The sequence below is a fragment of the Contarinia nasturtii genome, unplaced genomic scaffold, assembly GCF_009176525.2.
Source record: "Contarinia nasturtii isolate CC-2019 unplaced genomic scaffold, AAFC_CNas_1.1 Cnas_scaffold_187, whole genome shotgun sequence".
Taxonomy (NCBI): domain Eukaryota; kingdom Metazoa; phylum Arthropoda; class Insecta; order Diptera; family Cecidomyiidae; genus Contarinia; species Contarinia nasturtii.
Genome location: NW_022197544.1, coordinates 10,143,167 through 10,159,968, shown reverse-complemented (window position 1 = coordinate 10,159,968; position 16,802 = coordinate 10,143,167). Strand labels below are relative to the sequence as shown.

Genomic DNA, 16,802 nt, shown 5'->3' with positions numbered 1-16,802 from the left:
ATTTAATATAACTGACATCGAAGAATATCGATTTCTTTTCGTTCAACCACAGCTTAAAAGTTTCAATGGAAAAAAGCCTGCCTAAATCAAAGGAATTTTACCAAGATTTGAGAAGCAAATCTTAATGTAGACTGTAAATGCTACGCAAATACTCTCAAATGCGCTTCACATATGCAAATAGTAATTTTTCCCTGGAAGCAAATCTTTCAAATATGGCTCAGAGAATTCAAATTTTATGTTTCACGTTTTTGTATTTTGTCCACATTCACATGTCAATTGTCAAATATACAAAAAGTAAAACTTTTGAAAACCGATAAAAGATAAAAAGCTAAGGGTTTAAGGTGAATCTCCTTGAGATGGAAAGGGCATTTTCCTTATTTATTTATGAAATAAATTTTTTGTACATAGCATTCCACGTGAACAAGCTGCGTCAAGTTGTGATGCCAATTAGTGACGCACGGTTTTGTTTCTATCATAAAATTTGAATGTGTCTCTGGACTGCAGTCGGTGAGTGGCTGCGCATAGATCCGGTTTGTAGCAGATAGATGTTTTGCTTCGATGTCTTCTTGATCTTGACTTTATGCACCGCTTTATACATAATTTATATTACGAAATATAAATCATTTATTGCATTTTAAGCATGTGTTACTGAACTCGTACGTTGCGCATTGTCATTGATTCGTTTGCATTTCAGTGTGTAAACCGATTCTACTCGTTTGTGAATATGCTTTATGTTGCTTATATACATATGTGTTGTGCGTTTATGTGAATTGGATTTTATTCGTTTACGTTTATAAGTAAAATGCTTGGTCAAAATTTTGTCTAAATTTGAATTTATACAAACTCATTAATAAATTCTGAATTCCAATTTCAACTTGAAATTCTCGCCTCGATAGTCTTATTACAATCGCTTATACACCATGTTTGTGTGTGTGTGTGTGTGTGTGTGCGCGTGTGTTGTGCGCGTGTATATATATATATATATATATGTGTGTGTGTGTGTGTGTGTGTGTGTGTGTGTGTGTGTGGGTGTTTGTGTCTTCCATATAGTCTGAGCATCGGACAATGTTTTGTACAGTTCCATGTTCACTACAATCTAGTTAACGTCTGCAATGAGAATTCGATTTACATCAATTTGCATGTCTTCCATCTTCTTTATTCCATCTGTTTCTTTTGAAATCTCCTCGAATTAGACTACCGGTCTTCTGTAGCATTTCGTAGTAGCGGCAGCGACGACTACAACAACAATGGCAGCAACAGCTTATCCAAAACTGAATTTAAAGTCTGACTTATGTTGTTCAACTCGCCTCTCCTCAGGTCATCCTCTGATTTCCAGCATTTACTTCACAATCTAACTGGCTAATTCGTATTGCGTATAATAATTCAGCTCAATGTTTAATTCATTTTGTTACATTTTCCGAAGCATTTTCGCTTATTTTGTGTATATACTTTGCAGTACGTATATTTCAACTTTACGTTTTGTGAATTGGCGTATAAGAGAAAGAGATCTGAGTGGTTCGATGTTGGTGGGCCCAGGAAACACTTTATCATCACCAAAATCTGGTAAATTTGTCATCCATGAGCTAAAATATCAAAAATAAATCGAAAATACACCGTTGTTTAATTGATTTTCAATATACGGTTGAGGTGCGATGTCAAAACGACATAACGTACATTAAAGGTGAGACATAACGTACATTAAATTACAATACTTTTTGGGCAAGGGAGCTTGTGCTTGTTCGTTAGTTCGTACTTTTTGTTTTTATTATTTTTCGTTTTAATTTTAAAATGGTAATATACCGATCATATATCGACTATAGTTTAGTTAGTACATCAAGCTGTAACAATGATCAGAGAGAAAGAGAATTTTTTTTAATAAGTTCACACATTTGCGGGCTTTTGTGCAACGCATACACAACATAATCTGGAAACGTTTTCCTATTGCCTACACTGCAGCAAATTATTGAAAAACATTATAATGCTTGCTCGTCGTTTGTTCAAACAATATAGATTGCAATATAAATCTGTTTTCATAGTTCGAACTCTACTTTTCCGTGTATGCATTTAGTTTCTTGCAGAGCCGTTCGGCAATTGTGAATGAAGCAAGCAGTCAGCTATAGTCAACCTCAGCCTTTGGATCTCGATGACACGCTCTCTTTTTCTCTCTCTCAACGCTCAATATAATCAACCACACGCACAAGACATATCTTGGAAAAACGAATAACATGAAACTTGAATTAGTGTTTTAGATTATTTTGCATTATACATATGAATTGTGCTCTAAACTTCCTCTTCACTTCAAAGTTTCTTGTTCCTCGTTTTATTCTCTTTCTCTCATTCGCTATATCTATCGTCTTGCTTCTTGTTCGATAAATATATTTATATATATATATATATAAATATATATCTCTCGCAAAATAAATGCATTAAATATCCAAATGGTCCGAAAACTGCTGCGTAATACATTTCATTTGGTCGATCCGTTTCAGATTGTATAGTACATGTTAGTGTGGCGACTAATGCTAATGGAACTGAATTCTTGTACACTTACTATGTCTAAGGTCAAATCTTGGTGTGTGAGACTTTCTTTCTCTCTATCTCCCTCTCTATCTCCAAAACTACACTCGCAAACTACTATCCATTCACCTGGACTATAGCTTATGGCTCATTTAAGATTTTCCGAATGCTGCAACGCAATCGAGAGAGCGTGAATAAGAATTCAACTGCACACATTCTATATATATACATATGTATAATCCTTTGGTAATCATCGCCGCAAATTTGACCCCAGCCAATCTAAATACTTAGATGTGCATATTTCCATTTCTCTTTACTCATTTAAATGAACAATCAGATCAACTCTCCGCTCATCTGCCATTTTAAGTCTTCTTCCTCTACATTTTATTGCAATGTTTAAGTTCAATCAATTTTATGTAAATGAATTCAAAAGTTGGTCCAACACCATCAATCATTAGTTTTTGATGAAATCACGGCCGAATTAATTTAGTTTATACGTTAGTTCTTATTAAAATCCATATTCTTTTTCCACATTATATAGTATTCACACTGTGCAAATGGTTTTGTTAGTTATAGTTTCTGGCTTTAATTCAATATACATGTATTACAATGGCGTTCATTTTAACTTTTCGAAATAGAACATTACTTATATTCGCACTTTGGATATAAGTGCTATTTGAATGCTCCAGAATAAATATAAAAGAAAAAAGTTTGCACCACATATTTTTTCGAAAAAATAAATACGATATCTTTGGTTTTACCATCAGTCACACACTACTACCCTCTGATCAAAAAGTTCTCGGAAATCGCGAATTAAATCGAGCGCGGTTCGGGTATGATCAAATTTATTTTTTTGTTAGGTTGGTAGTATCGACCTCGATATATGTGCAAAAATTGTGCGCAATATGTTAACTAGTATGTGTTTGACAGCGGTTTGTTTTGGTCAATCCGAGTGCGTTTTTCGATTTTTTACAATGGATAAATTGAATCGTTGCGGCGAAAGAGTAGCTCTTATTTTTCTCCAAATAATACTGCAACATAAAGTTTTTTATGAATAGTTTATTTGTTGTATTACAACAAATAAACCGTGTGAAAAAAACTTCATGTTGCAGTATTATTTGGAGAAAAATAAGAGCTACTCTTTCGCCGCAACGATTCAATTAACTGAACAAAGAGTGTGTTTGAAATTTTGTGTTTTGAATGAAATTTCTTGTGCGGATACATTAAAAATGATACAGAAAGCCTTTGGGGATATTTTCATCAAGAAAACAACAGCATACGATTGGTACCAAAGCATGACGATAAGGCAAAATTGCTTGCCAGCGCCACCAAATGACTCCATATGATTCTATATAGTTCTACGGTTGCCAGCGGTACTAATCTCTAATAGAGCGTTGCCGAGCTGTCATTATCGTCGTGCTTTGATTGGTACAAAGCATTCAAGGAGGGGCGAGAGACCATTGAAGACAAGCCTCGTTCTGGTCGACCATCAACTTCTGTAACCGAGGAAAAAGTCGAAAAAGTGAAGAAAATTGTGCTATCAAACCGTCGTGTTGGCATTAGAGACATAGCTGAGGAGTTAAACATCTCCTATGGATCGGTACAACACATTTTGGTTGATTTACTGAACATGACCCGCGTGGCCGCACGGCTTGTTCCAAAAGAGCTGACTTTTGAACAAAAAGAGCGTCGAGTGGCAGTGGCAAAAGAGATGCTTGTCAACGTGTCTAAAGACCCAAACTTCATAAAACGGATCATAACTGGTGACGAGACATGGATTTACGAGTATGACGTCGAAACCAGCCAACAATCATCCGAATGGCGCGAAAAAAACGAGCCGAAACCCAAAACAACCACGTCAAAGTCGGTCGAAAGTGAAAGTGTTGCTGACGGTATTCTTTGATTATCGCGGTGTTGTCCATTACGAATTCTTGCCAGAAGGTCAAGCCGTCAATAAAGAGTATTATCTGGCTGTTATGAAGCGTTTGCGCGAGAAAATTCGCTTGAAAAGACGAGAATTGTGGACCGAAAACTCATGGATTTTGCATCACGATAACGCACCATCCCATACGGCTCTCGTTGTTTGTGAATTCTTGGCAAAAAATCAAACCAAAGTCATTGCTCAAGCACCGTATTCGCCAGATATGGCTCCGTGTGACTTTTTTCTTTTCTCCAGACTCAAATTGCCACTGAGGGGTAAGCATTTGGACACAATTGAAAACATCAAACAAAAATCGAAAAAGGCCCTTAGCGAGATTTCAGCACCGGCCTATGCCAAGTGCATGGATGAACGGATCAAACGTTGGGAAGCATGTGTTAATTCTAATGGTAGTTATTTTGAAGGTGACAATAAAGATTTGCATTAAAAATGTATTCGAGTGTGTTTTTTTTACAATTTCCGAGAACTTTTTGATCAGAGGGTACATCCACCGGCTCCGCTGCAATTTTTTTCTACTCTTTTTTATTGTATGATATTGAATATTATTACACCTATTCAAAAAGGTATCAACCATGAATTTCTATATAAAATTCAGACAGCGTGACCGCCTGTATGTCACCCACCAAAACCCAAGGAATTTGAACCCAAAAGTTTCGATGGGCAATATCTTTACAACGAAGCCCCAGAGGGGTATGTGCACTGTGGGCCCAGTCAGACTAAATTGTATACTTTTAGGATTTTTCTATATAAAAAATCCATATGGATTAAAAGAAATCCTGAGGGATTTAAAGTCAAAATATTAAGACAATACTCGAAACTAATAACAAAATAATTTTCATTACAAAAAATAATTCATTTCGTTAGTTGTCATCGATTTTATACACTTGAGCATCGAGTGAATAACTCCCCGTTTAATCCAATAATCCAATAATCCAAAAATACCTTTATTGTCTTTATTTGATAATATGAATGGCAAAAATTTCGAAAAAAAATGAACAAAACCCGAAAGCTTGGATATGTTACGTTATTGAATTTTTAATTAATTTATTATTTAAAAGTTTGTTTATTATAATAAATAATTTTTTAAAAGTCCCTCGACCTAATGTCAAAAGGTTTTACTGTATATTCTTAACTTACCGAATTTCTTTTAGTAAATTTTCCCGCTAAATCGATTTCCGTTGTTAAATGATGTTTTTGTTTGTTTGTTTTTTTTTTTTTTTGTTTTCCTTGAATCGTTGTCGTTCCCATAAAATTTTGACAAAGGCCTCAAAATTGACTTGTCTTTGTTGGGAAAATAGAGAAAAAAAATGATATGTGTTTATTGATTATGTACAAAATAACAAGTTTCTTTTCACAGAAAGTTCTATATATGCTTAGTGCGTGAAATAAAAAATAATCAGCTATTATTGAAAACAGTTCTAATTTGAAATACATACTAAATAAACAAGGGAAAAGAGTATCGAAACGCCCATCAAACTCTTCAATTGACCAGTATTAAACGTTGAAAAAGTATGATTGTATCATAATCGATTTATTAATAGTAATTAACTATTTGATGTCTGTTCATATATCATTAAAAATGTTTGGCAAGCCATTTTTATTTTGTCTCAATAATTCATAAACTATTGTCACTATTTTTAAAGCGAAATGCTGGTAAATACCAATTGCCGTGTTCAAGTAAGAAAAATCGTCTTTGATTTCAGTTCGATATTTCTATGGATTTGATACGATTTTTCACTACGTCAATCAAGCAAGAGGCGATTTTTTACCATTTACATGGGAGGTTTGTATGAAAAACATGGAAGACCGCTAAAATGGCAAATACAACATATGTACAGGCGTACGATAGTGTCATTCCAGCGGTCTTCCGTGTTTTTCATACAAGCCACCCATATAGATGTCAAAAAATCTCAAAAAAATTTCTGTATCACAGAAAATTATGAAAATATTAAGAAAATTTGAAAGAAAAAATCGCTACGAACGAACGAACGAAAGGAGCGAGTACGACGTTTCCCCCTTTGCTAAGCGAAATAAATCCGATATACGGCGCTGATTTAAATGTCACTCTATGTCATTCCACAATGATACATTTTTTGGCTTGACAATATATAAGCTCTTCATTCAACATGCATAATTTTTGAACGGTCGAGTAAAAAAAAGAAACATATCATAAAATATTCTTCTTACGTTTATCATAAAAATTCTCTATATTTTAAATTTATTTGTTTAAAAATAACAATAATTTCAATTTTTTTTTTCATAGATTGAACAAGAATCTAATGTAAAAAGTAATACCAATGCGACACCTACCGTTAAAATAGAAAAGGAAACTTATTTGGAATTGTAACATTTTGGTCCGCCATAACAGCATCTTCGTTTTGCTTCTCTGTGATTGGTCAAGTAAAACGAAGATGCTGTCATGGTGGACAAAAATGCTACAATGGATACCAACTAAGTTTCTTTTTGCATTTTTACGGTAGGTGTCGCATTGTCATTACTATTTACATTGGATTCTTATTTAATCGATGAAACATTTTTTGTTGAAATTATTGTAATTTATAAACAAATTAATTTTTTTATAAAAAAAAATTTTTAATAAATTTTTTAATGAAAAATGATAGAAAAATATTTTATGACATGTTTTTTTTTCAACGATTCAATAATTATGAATGTGTATGCATTTTAAATGAAGAGCTTATATATTGTCAAGCCAAAAAAGTATTATTGTGAAATGACAGAGTGACATTTACATCAGCGCCGTATATCGAATTAATTTCGCTTGGCATAGGGGGAAATATTTTGACAGATAGTACTCGATCCTTTTTATTTTTCAAAATCTACGAACGAACGAACGAACAAATTTTTTTTTCCGATTTCTACGAACGAACGAACGAAAAAAATTTAAATTTCTACGAACGAACCAAAATGTTATTCCTATTGCCTACGAACGAACGAACGAACGTTCGTAGCCAACAGTATCCCAAACAAAATAAAAATTATGTGCATAAAAAGAGAGAGAGAGAGAGAGAGAGAGAGGTGCTAAGAATGTAGGTGTGGTTGAAATTCATGCAATTTTGTTGTCATCTTACTACATCATCTTTACACTGACTGAATGTATATATGTACAGAGCCGAATCGATAGTTCTCTCCCTTTTTCGTATTCCAGAGTGAGTAGAAGAAATGATATGGCATTAAATAGCAACCAGAAGCAAATCTGTCGATTTTTGTATATGCACTGATTTGATTTTGATTTTAAATGCATTGTTTCTGTTACATACATTCAAAGTCACATTTAAAATAGCATGCATTCCAATTCACACTTTCTCGTCTCAACACTCATGTAGACATACAATATATATATTGTCTATATATACAGGGTGGCGCATATAATAGGCTCACTCTTAGGGGGTGGGAATTTTGAAAAACCCTTTGGGGGGTATGTTGGGGGTAAAAAATAAAAAATTTCTATCTGAGCAGAATTTTGAATTTTTCCCAAAATTCGGAATCAGCATGAAAAATTACCTTAGAATCGATCCACGTTTTTTCACAAATTTTGGACAAAAAAAGTGTAAATTCGATCACTCAAATCTTATAAAGTCAATTTTACACTATTTTGGTCCAAAATTTGTGAAAAAACGTGGATGAGAAAAATATCGATTCTAAGGTAGTTTTTCATGCTGATTCCGAATTTTGGGGTTTCAGGTCAAAAAAATCATGTCTTGGGGGTTTTTGACCCCCGACCCCCTTAAGGGGTGGAAGGACTTGAAGGGCAGGGGTCCTAAAAAATTTCTCTCGTCATTCTGAACAACTTTGTAGTACATTATTTTTTGATCCGATGAACTTTTGAAAAATTCTATTATATGCGCCACCCTGTAACATATATAGACATAAACACACAAAATATCGATTTCATTTGATAGCATTATCACCCATGAATACGAAACATTGGTTGCACCAAATTCAGAGCCCGTCCAAGCATATATAATATTGGAATTCGGTTCAATAATGTTTATAGGTGTACTAAACGCAAGGGGGTAGACACGAATTATAAAACTTTGAATCATGTGAATCACAGTGAATCAAATAAATGATTCAAAAGTCAAATAAGCATCATTTTTGGTTTTACTAACATGATCGTTCAACAACTTCCAAATATTATCGCTGATTTTATTTGGAATTTACTACAAAAACACAAAATAGATAAAAAAATAATGAGTTAATACATTTAAAAAAACGTCAAGAAATCATTTTTTCGAAGACAAATAATCTTAATTGTTCAATAAATATTTCTTGTATGACACACAAATGACATTTCAAATGTCATCTAAACAATGTGAATCTTTTGAATCAAATGAATCATGTCTACCCCCTAGACTAAACGTATGCGTTCATTAAAAAGTAGTTCCAAAATATTGATGGCCATAGAATGGAAATGATAACGACTTGTACCTATGAGACGTTGCCTACGACTTTCTCCGATCTGTCTTCAGTAAGTTGTACAGCTTTTTCTAAATAAGAAAGAAACACGCATTCAGCCAAAAAATATTTTCTCTTGTATATAACAACAGTAATATTGTTTATAATGAGTTAGAATCGCGAATAGCCGCCTGTTTTGTACTTGTACAATTGTCAAAGCTTAAGCAGATTCTATGCATCTAAATATGTTCATTGTTCAGACTCAGTGCTTTCTTCGCTCCATTTTCAGTAAAGCTTTTTTCGATTCACATGAGATCAAAATAATATTATAACATTTTTGGATGTATATTCAAATGTCCGCATATGTGAAATTCGAAACTTGGGACTAGGTTTAAAAAATTGTACCAAAAATGTACTTAATTGTACCACAATTTTTCATAGGTGTTAATTTTTCTACTAATTAGTAGAATTTTTATTAGTTTATAAGTTTCATCATTTTTATTATTTTATTACTTAGTAGTTCTTAGTAGCCACTAAGAAGTAATAATTATTATTTTACTAGCTACTAACAACTACTAATTATTAGGTCTTAGTAGATTTTTTATTAGAATGTTAATAGAAACTTTATTAAAATTTTCACAGTTGCAACTTTCTCTCGCCCTTCAATAGCCAAATGACGCCTATTGATTCAATCACGATTGGTATTCGCTTACTATTCAATAGGCATCACATAGCAAGTTTATATGAAACTCTCGGAGACTCGGTATAGAGCACTTAAACAGTGAAAAAAGTCTAGATCGTGATTGAGATGATATGGAATGCGATTTTTTTCATTCAGAAAATTGAGTAGTATTTGAGAATTGAAGAAAAAAAATTTAATTATTTTTTTCATTTTTCGCGATTTTTTACCATCTATATGGGAGGCTTGTATGAAAAACACAGGACACCGCTGAAATGGCACTGCCGTAGGTCCGTATATATTTGGCGTTTGCCATTTCAGCGGTCTTCCGTGTTTTTCATACAAGCCTCCCATATAGATGGTAAAAATGAGCGAAAAATGAAAAAAATAATTAAATTTTTTCTCTTCAATTCTCAAATACTACTCAATTTTCTGTATCACCTGGTGAAATCAGAATGAAAAAAAATCGCATTCCATATCATCTAAATCACGAGCTGGACTTTTTTCACTGTTAAAGTGATCTATACCGAGTCTCCGAGAGTTTCATATAAACTTGCTATGTGATACCTATTGAATAGTAAGCGAATACCAATCGTGATTGAATCAATAGGCGTCATTTGGCTATTGCAAGGCGAGAGAAAGTTGCAACTGAGAAAATTTTAATAAAATTTCTATTAACATTCTAATAAAAAATCTACTAACATTCCAATAAAAAATCTACTAAAATTCTAATAAAAAATCTACTAAGACCTAATAATTAGTAGTTGTTAGTAGCTAGTAAAATAATAATTATTACTTCTTAGTGGCTACTAAGAATTACTCAATAATAAAGTACTAATGGAAAAAATCTACTAACTAATAAGAATTTTTATTAATTATTATTTATTAGTTACACCAATGATTTATTTTTAATTGTACCTTACTCGTTTGTATAATATTTGAGGATCAAATTTCGGAGCACTTCAATTTGCCGCACAACAGGCCAAAACAAAAACTCAAAGATATTTTTTAAATTTTTATGGCTGATAATAATTGTACCTAAAATGTACTTAACTGAACTTCAATTTATTTGAAAGTGTACCATACTCGTTTGTATAATATTTGGAGCTCACATTTTGGAGCATCTGAATATTGCCATAGAATGACAAAAATTTTGAAAGAACTATTTTTGGAAACTACAATTGTACATGCCATTTATGGCGGTGTGCTGACAATTCTTTTGGTTTTTTAAAACTCTCACTTTCACTAGGAAAGTGCTTTCCACTTCTGAATGTATGTTTCGAAATAATGAAAATGAGACGGCTTTTTGTAGCACATGTTAAACTCTCAGTTGCATTTTTCCTTGCTTTTCAAGTCGCGCGCTAGTAAATGGCACCGAAGCAAAAAGGAATAAAAGAGGAAATAGTTTTTTCTATGCAATAACTTTCACTGAACTTTCACAATTCAAGTCGAGCTTGAATTGGCTGTTGTTGGTATTGCTGTTTTTGCAGTTGTCGTAGTTTTCGTCGATAGAACATGTAGATAGCGATTTAAAAGTTTTTTTTGTTGTTTTCAAGTGACAGTGTATATAGTCGACTGGAATTGGTTAATGGTTGCGTATCCCCAAATCGGTGAGTATATACTACTTAGCTCGCGGCGCAATCAGTGGTATATAATTCGGTGCACGTGCTTTTTTGTATATAAGCGAACCATCAGCGTTTACGCATCAAATTATTTTTGGCGGTCTTTTCGATTTCATTCTGCACTTATATAAATTAGTAGACGCAAAAGTGATTTTTATATCATTTTCTTAGACATATTGATAATTAATTTATCTTAGAGCTACTTCTATAGGTTTTTTGTCGTTTATTCATTTGATAAGCATATGTATTGGCACACAAGATTCCAACTAAAGCCAAGCAAAATAAGAGTGAAAGCGAATGCGTCGCATTCAAGCGAATTTGCACAATATATTCGTGCGTACAAAGAGATGTGATTTGTCTTTCCCTCTCGTGCGCGTCCGTGTTGTATCCGATCTCCACATAACGACAGAACGACGAATATGTGATATGTTTATCCGTGACACGGTCTTTCTCACTTGCGCGCTCTCATTCTCTCTGTCTCGCTAACTCGGTATCTTTTGGTAATACAGCTGCATATGGCGAACATCTATAGCGCGTTTTACAACAGCAGCACCGACATCAGCTTGAATAATTTTGTTAGTGTCGCTTCGCTCTTTTTGTCTTTCTCTTCTTTTTTTGTATATACGAGTAGCAACATATTGAAAAATGCTCCGCTCGACGCTTATATACTCGGCTCTAAATATATAACATATTCGCGAAAAACATGCTGGTTAAGCACGTGGATCTCGGTTCAAATTCGTTTTGTATACAAAAACAGAAAGAAAAGCCGGTATCGAGAATTGTATTGTATCTTTTTTGATTGAACTGTTCAATTACGTTGTAATGTTTTTGATGGAATGAATGAATACATTCAACTCAGCATGGAACACTAACTAATATTTCAACATTTACCGTGCTTTTCGAACGAAATACGGCCAATGTGACGATTGAGCAAGAAAAAAAAAGAACCACAAAGCAATCACAATCTTAGAATGCTCAATTGAAGCGTGATCTCTTTGCCAAAGGCCACATACTCAATTCAAATATCTAGTAGACAGACAATATCTAGTATATTATTGCACAGAGTCTCTCACCAACGCCAAGAAATATACTAGGGATATACTTGCTGTGAGCTGCGCCTCTTTCTTTCTATTTTCGCATTCATCATAGTCGTCCAATAAAAATGGTCGCATGTTGACTTTAATGAATTCCATGATCGTTAATTGAATCACTAAACAAAGTAAGTTTATGGCCGTTATTATTATTTTAATTGATGAACCATACTTTTTCTTATATTGTTTGTGTCATCTTTTTGTTTAACATTCTTCTCTTCGACATATCGCTTATGCAGTAACAGAAACAGAAGCAACAAAACGAAGGAAAAAAATCATAAATAAGTACAAAACAAATGAATTGAATGAGATAAAACGACTAGCTTGACAAGTGGGGCAACGAACGGCAACAAACCGATGACAATAAAAATTGTAATTTAACCAAATAACAAAAATAAAAACGAGAAGCACAAGCAACAACAAACGCGGAATAAATTTAAATTAGCGCTTTTTAGTTGTTATTATTTTTCCTTCATTGTATGTATATACATGCAATTGTTGCGCATTTGTGTAACGTAGCACAAATGTTTTTTGAGTTTTGATTAATGTATGAAATGATTTTGCTTAAAAGAAAAATTGATTTCTATCGGTCATCTATAACAATAAGAAGATCAATAGAACGTTGGAAGTATACGGAATCCTATCAAACATGACATGGTGTACTGAAAATCATTATAAAATGCATTTATTTTTTGCCTATTTATGTAAAATTGGTCGCGTAATTATTCAAAAGGTATATTTTGAGTAAATTTGTCCACTCTTTTATGTCAATTACTTTGATGTCCATACCCTGAAATCGCTTTACTGTGCTCTTGTACAGTCAGTTTTGGAATATGGCAGTTTAGTGTGGCTACCGTATCATGGCATACACAAAAACAAAATCGAGTCATGCCTGCGTCAATTCACAATGATCGCACTCAAAGAATATCCAAATATTTCAAACAACTTTCAAATATCATCATACAGCACTCGTCTAGGCAAACTCAACATGCAGTCACTTCAAAGACGCCGTATAAATGCCTCAATTTTATTTATATTCGATCTACTGCATAATAAAATTCATTGCCCATTACTGAAGATGAAAATCGCTCGAAATCAAAATGAACGCAACCTGAGAAGTGTCGAATATTTCAAGATCAACGACAAAGTGTTGAGAATCAATCTATCTGTGCCACTCAATCAAATGTGCAAAATGTCAAATAAAGTCTACGAACTTTTCTCAAGTCAATTGAACAGATCAACATTCAAAAATCGTCTTTTAGCTTTAAGTGATGATCACTTTTCCAACTTGTCATTAGTATCTAATCATAATACTGTTTTCTTGAACGATCAAATGTGATCCATTGTGATATCTATTTTATTTTAATGCTTAACTCATTGTATCCAGTGCAATTTGAAAATTTTATTTTACTACAAATATTTATTTATTTATGATCAAATTATTTTTTGTATTATATCTCAAATATTGAAAAGATGTGGTTTTTAACGGTGATCAGATGTAATATGCATCGTTGATTCATACCTTTTTCCCACCAATACATGTATATAAATATGTACAAACTCAAACATGATTCAGCCAGTATTTGGCGGTGAATAAAGATTATTATTATTATTATTATTATATGATGAAATGTCCAATTCATTTGGAATAAGAAAGAACAAAAACACGAATACAGATACAAAAGAATCACATAGCAGCGATTCTTTTTTAGAATTGAATGCAAACGGAATAATAATTATTATAATTTACTATTCGAATATTACTAATCTTATCGTTTTAGCTCAAATGCCGATGAATTTCGTCCATTGGCAAAAATAAATGATTGCTATACTTTTCAGAAGAGATTTTTCGGAGCAATAAAATCTGAACGTTCTTCCCTTCTTTATGCATGAGTGTGTATTTCGGTCTTTGTGTGTTTTCTTCATCGCTGTCGTGTGCCATTTGATTTTTTTTTTATTTTAATATATGATCGACCAAGCAGAAGTGTTCTATCAGTATTTAATTTTCTTGACTAATTAGAATTTATGGTTTTCGTTTCGTTAAATCTGTTTTTTTTTTGTTAACTTCTATATAATTTTCGTTTTCTTTTATCATTCTTCAAAATTTTAATTACATTTCAATTGAAAATAAGTATGTAGAAGAAAAAGAAATCACGAAATGTGACATCCTTTGGGTGGTATAGAATGGGTGGATAGAAAAAGTCAATTGATTCATTTATATGCCGTTCTTTATATATAGCACTAGTAGTTATCACTTGTTTAACTGTATCAACCAACCCCTATAAAATTATGATAAATTTTTGATTTTTCTTCACTATAGTTTTTATCTTTTAATTCTCTAAATACACGTTATTTACGCGCATTTCGAAAAAATTCGAACTTTTTATTTCAAATAAATAACAAAAGAAAAAAAAACCAACCACTCAAAATGAATACCAAAAGTTCTAAGTCTTAACCATGAATCATGTAGATATGCGTGCCTTATTATAAGCAGTAATTGTGTTTAATATTCCGCCGATATGGTTTTATAGTCTTGAAATGTCTCTTCAAGTAATGGGTTATTAATTTTTTTATTCAAATCAATTATTCATTAAATGCGTTCATGCATCGTGTCTACTGCTAAGCACTATAAGCTGTGAAAAATCTAAAAGAAATGGTAGTTCGGAAGGTTCGTCCATTGATTATGACCGAATCAAATAAAGTATACTATTAGTTTTTTTTCAGTTTTCGAAACAAAATAAGAAGGATATCATTGCCGAAAATAAATTTTTAATTTTCATCACATTAATTTTCTATTCGATTGCTTCGTTCGAAACTCTTTTAATTTTATATGAATATGAATAAAAAATTACCATTAAGTTTTCATGATGTACAGAAACAACAAAAGTCATTAGAAAATTCAGTAGTGACTACTCTGAGAATTTTTCCATTTTAATTAAGTTAATTCAATTCTTATTCATATGCATGATCGAAAGGGGATGACTCTTGATCTCTTGTTGGACATACTTATGTGTCGCAGGTAGTAAGAATAGTTCTTTTATAATATTATACGAAAAAAAAATTTGTAACATGTGTAATATACCTTCTGTTATTTAGTTGTGTGTTGTGTTAAAATGGTAGCGGCAGTTATATTTTTTTTTGTTATTGGTTCACCATGAATTTTATGTTTGATTACACTCTCTCAAACAAAAAAAATTACCACCGCTTTGGCTTTTTCGTTGAAATAATTAAACAGTGTAAGACTTGCAAATGGTCACTATTTTCTGTTCTATAAAAATGTGAGCGTTTACACTATGGGAAACGGACTGTATCTCAATCAATGTGTTCATTGGTTTATTTACTTCCTCATTATTGACACAATGCTATTGCTGTAATTTTATTGACGAGATTCGGCTTCATTGTTCTATTCAATAACAAACAATAGATCAAATGTGTTTACTTGTATTGAAAAGGTATAAATCGGTTAATTGATTTCCCGCGAATTTCATTAGTTTTTCCATTTAAAATGCAAAATTATAATTTTATTTCTCTTCATCAGTCACTCACATGCAAGATATTTGTTTTCACTTTAATTTATCTTTTATCTAATATATATTATAATTACTGTCTGTTTTTTTAATTTCTTTAAATTTTCAATTACATTTTATGCAAATTGCCTCATATCATACTGGAATTAGAGACGAATCCATAAATTTCCACTTCGAATTATGTTTGTCAAACAAAAATGTCAATGGTCTTAATGAAATTAATGCACATTTTTATAAGACATGTAAAATGTATAATGTTTATTGCCGAATATCGATTTGATTTTTATTTTTTTTTATCTCGGCATTCATACATTCTCTCACTTATATATTCATGTATGAATAAAATCGACTGAAGACCGTATTTTCAGAGTTACCGTTGATCACGATTAAATTTAATAAATCTTGTGATCTAATTAATTGGTAAATAGAGAAAATATCTCGTTTCTTTCGACTGTGCACCCGTTATCTTTCAGATATTTGTTAAAAGACTGAAAGCGATCAAGAGTCAGGAATAGGACAATGAACAGTGGAAAAATAACAAAAGTAAACACGACAACACATAAGTGGATGACAGTATGACGATGTCGACGACAATAACAAAAAAGCACACGAATTTGAAATTCACATCCGTTCTATTTGACGTGGCGTCGTTAACTGACTGTAACATTGATTCATAATTTTCTATTTTCCCATTTTTAATTTCAAGAGCTGTTCCGTCGGTATGTACATTCGATTCAGATGAATGTATGCGTGGCTATATATGTATGCATATTGTTGCTCCGTTTCAAAAAGCCTCTATGTATTGCTGTGCTGCTGTACTGCTGTTGTTGCTGCTCCATGCACGCTGTATTTGTTCTCGGTGATCAATGCTTTGCCTTTTTATTTCGGTTATACAGATTTTGAGTTGTGTGTATTGAACTCCGCTGCCGTTGCTTCCTCAATCACTTGGCTTTGGACTTGTGCTTCTTGTGTGTACTTTATTTTTTGTTGCTGCTGTTGTTGTTTTTTGAA

General features: G+C 32.6%; 1 protein-coding gene across 1 annotated transcript in view; it reads right to left on the bottom strand.

The window, feature by feature from the left end:
- LOC116336838 overlaps positions 1-16,427 on the bottom strand; it is a 61,457-nt gene extending 45,030 nt beyond the window's left edge. Inside the window, exons 1-2 of the mRNA XM_031760989.1 lie at positions 15,347-16,427; positions 5,594-5,737 (exon numbers count right to left, since the gene is read on the bottom strand). The gene's annotated coding sequence lies outside the window, so the exon portion shown is untranslated. The remainder of the gene's footprint in view (positions 1-5,593; positions 5,738-15,346) is intronic.
- Positions 16,428-16,802: the final 375 nt, after the last annotated feature.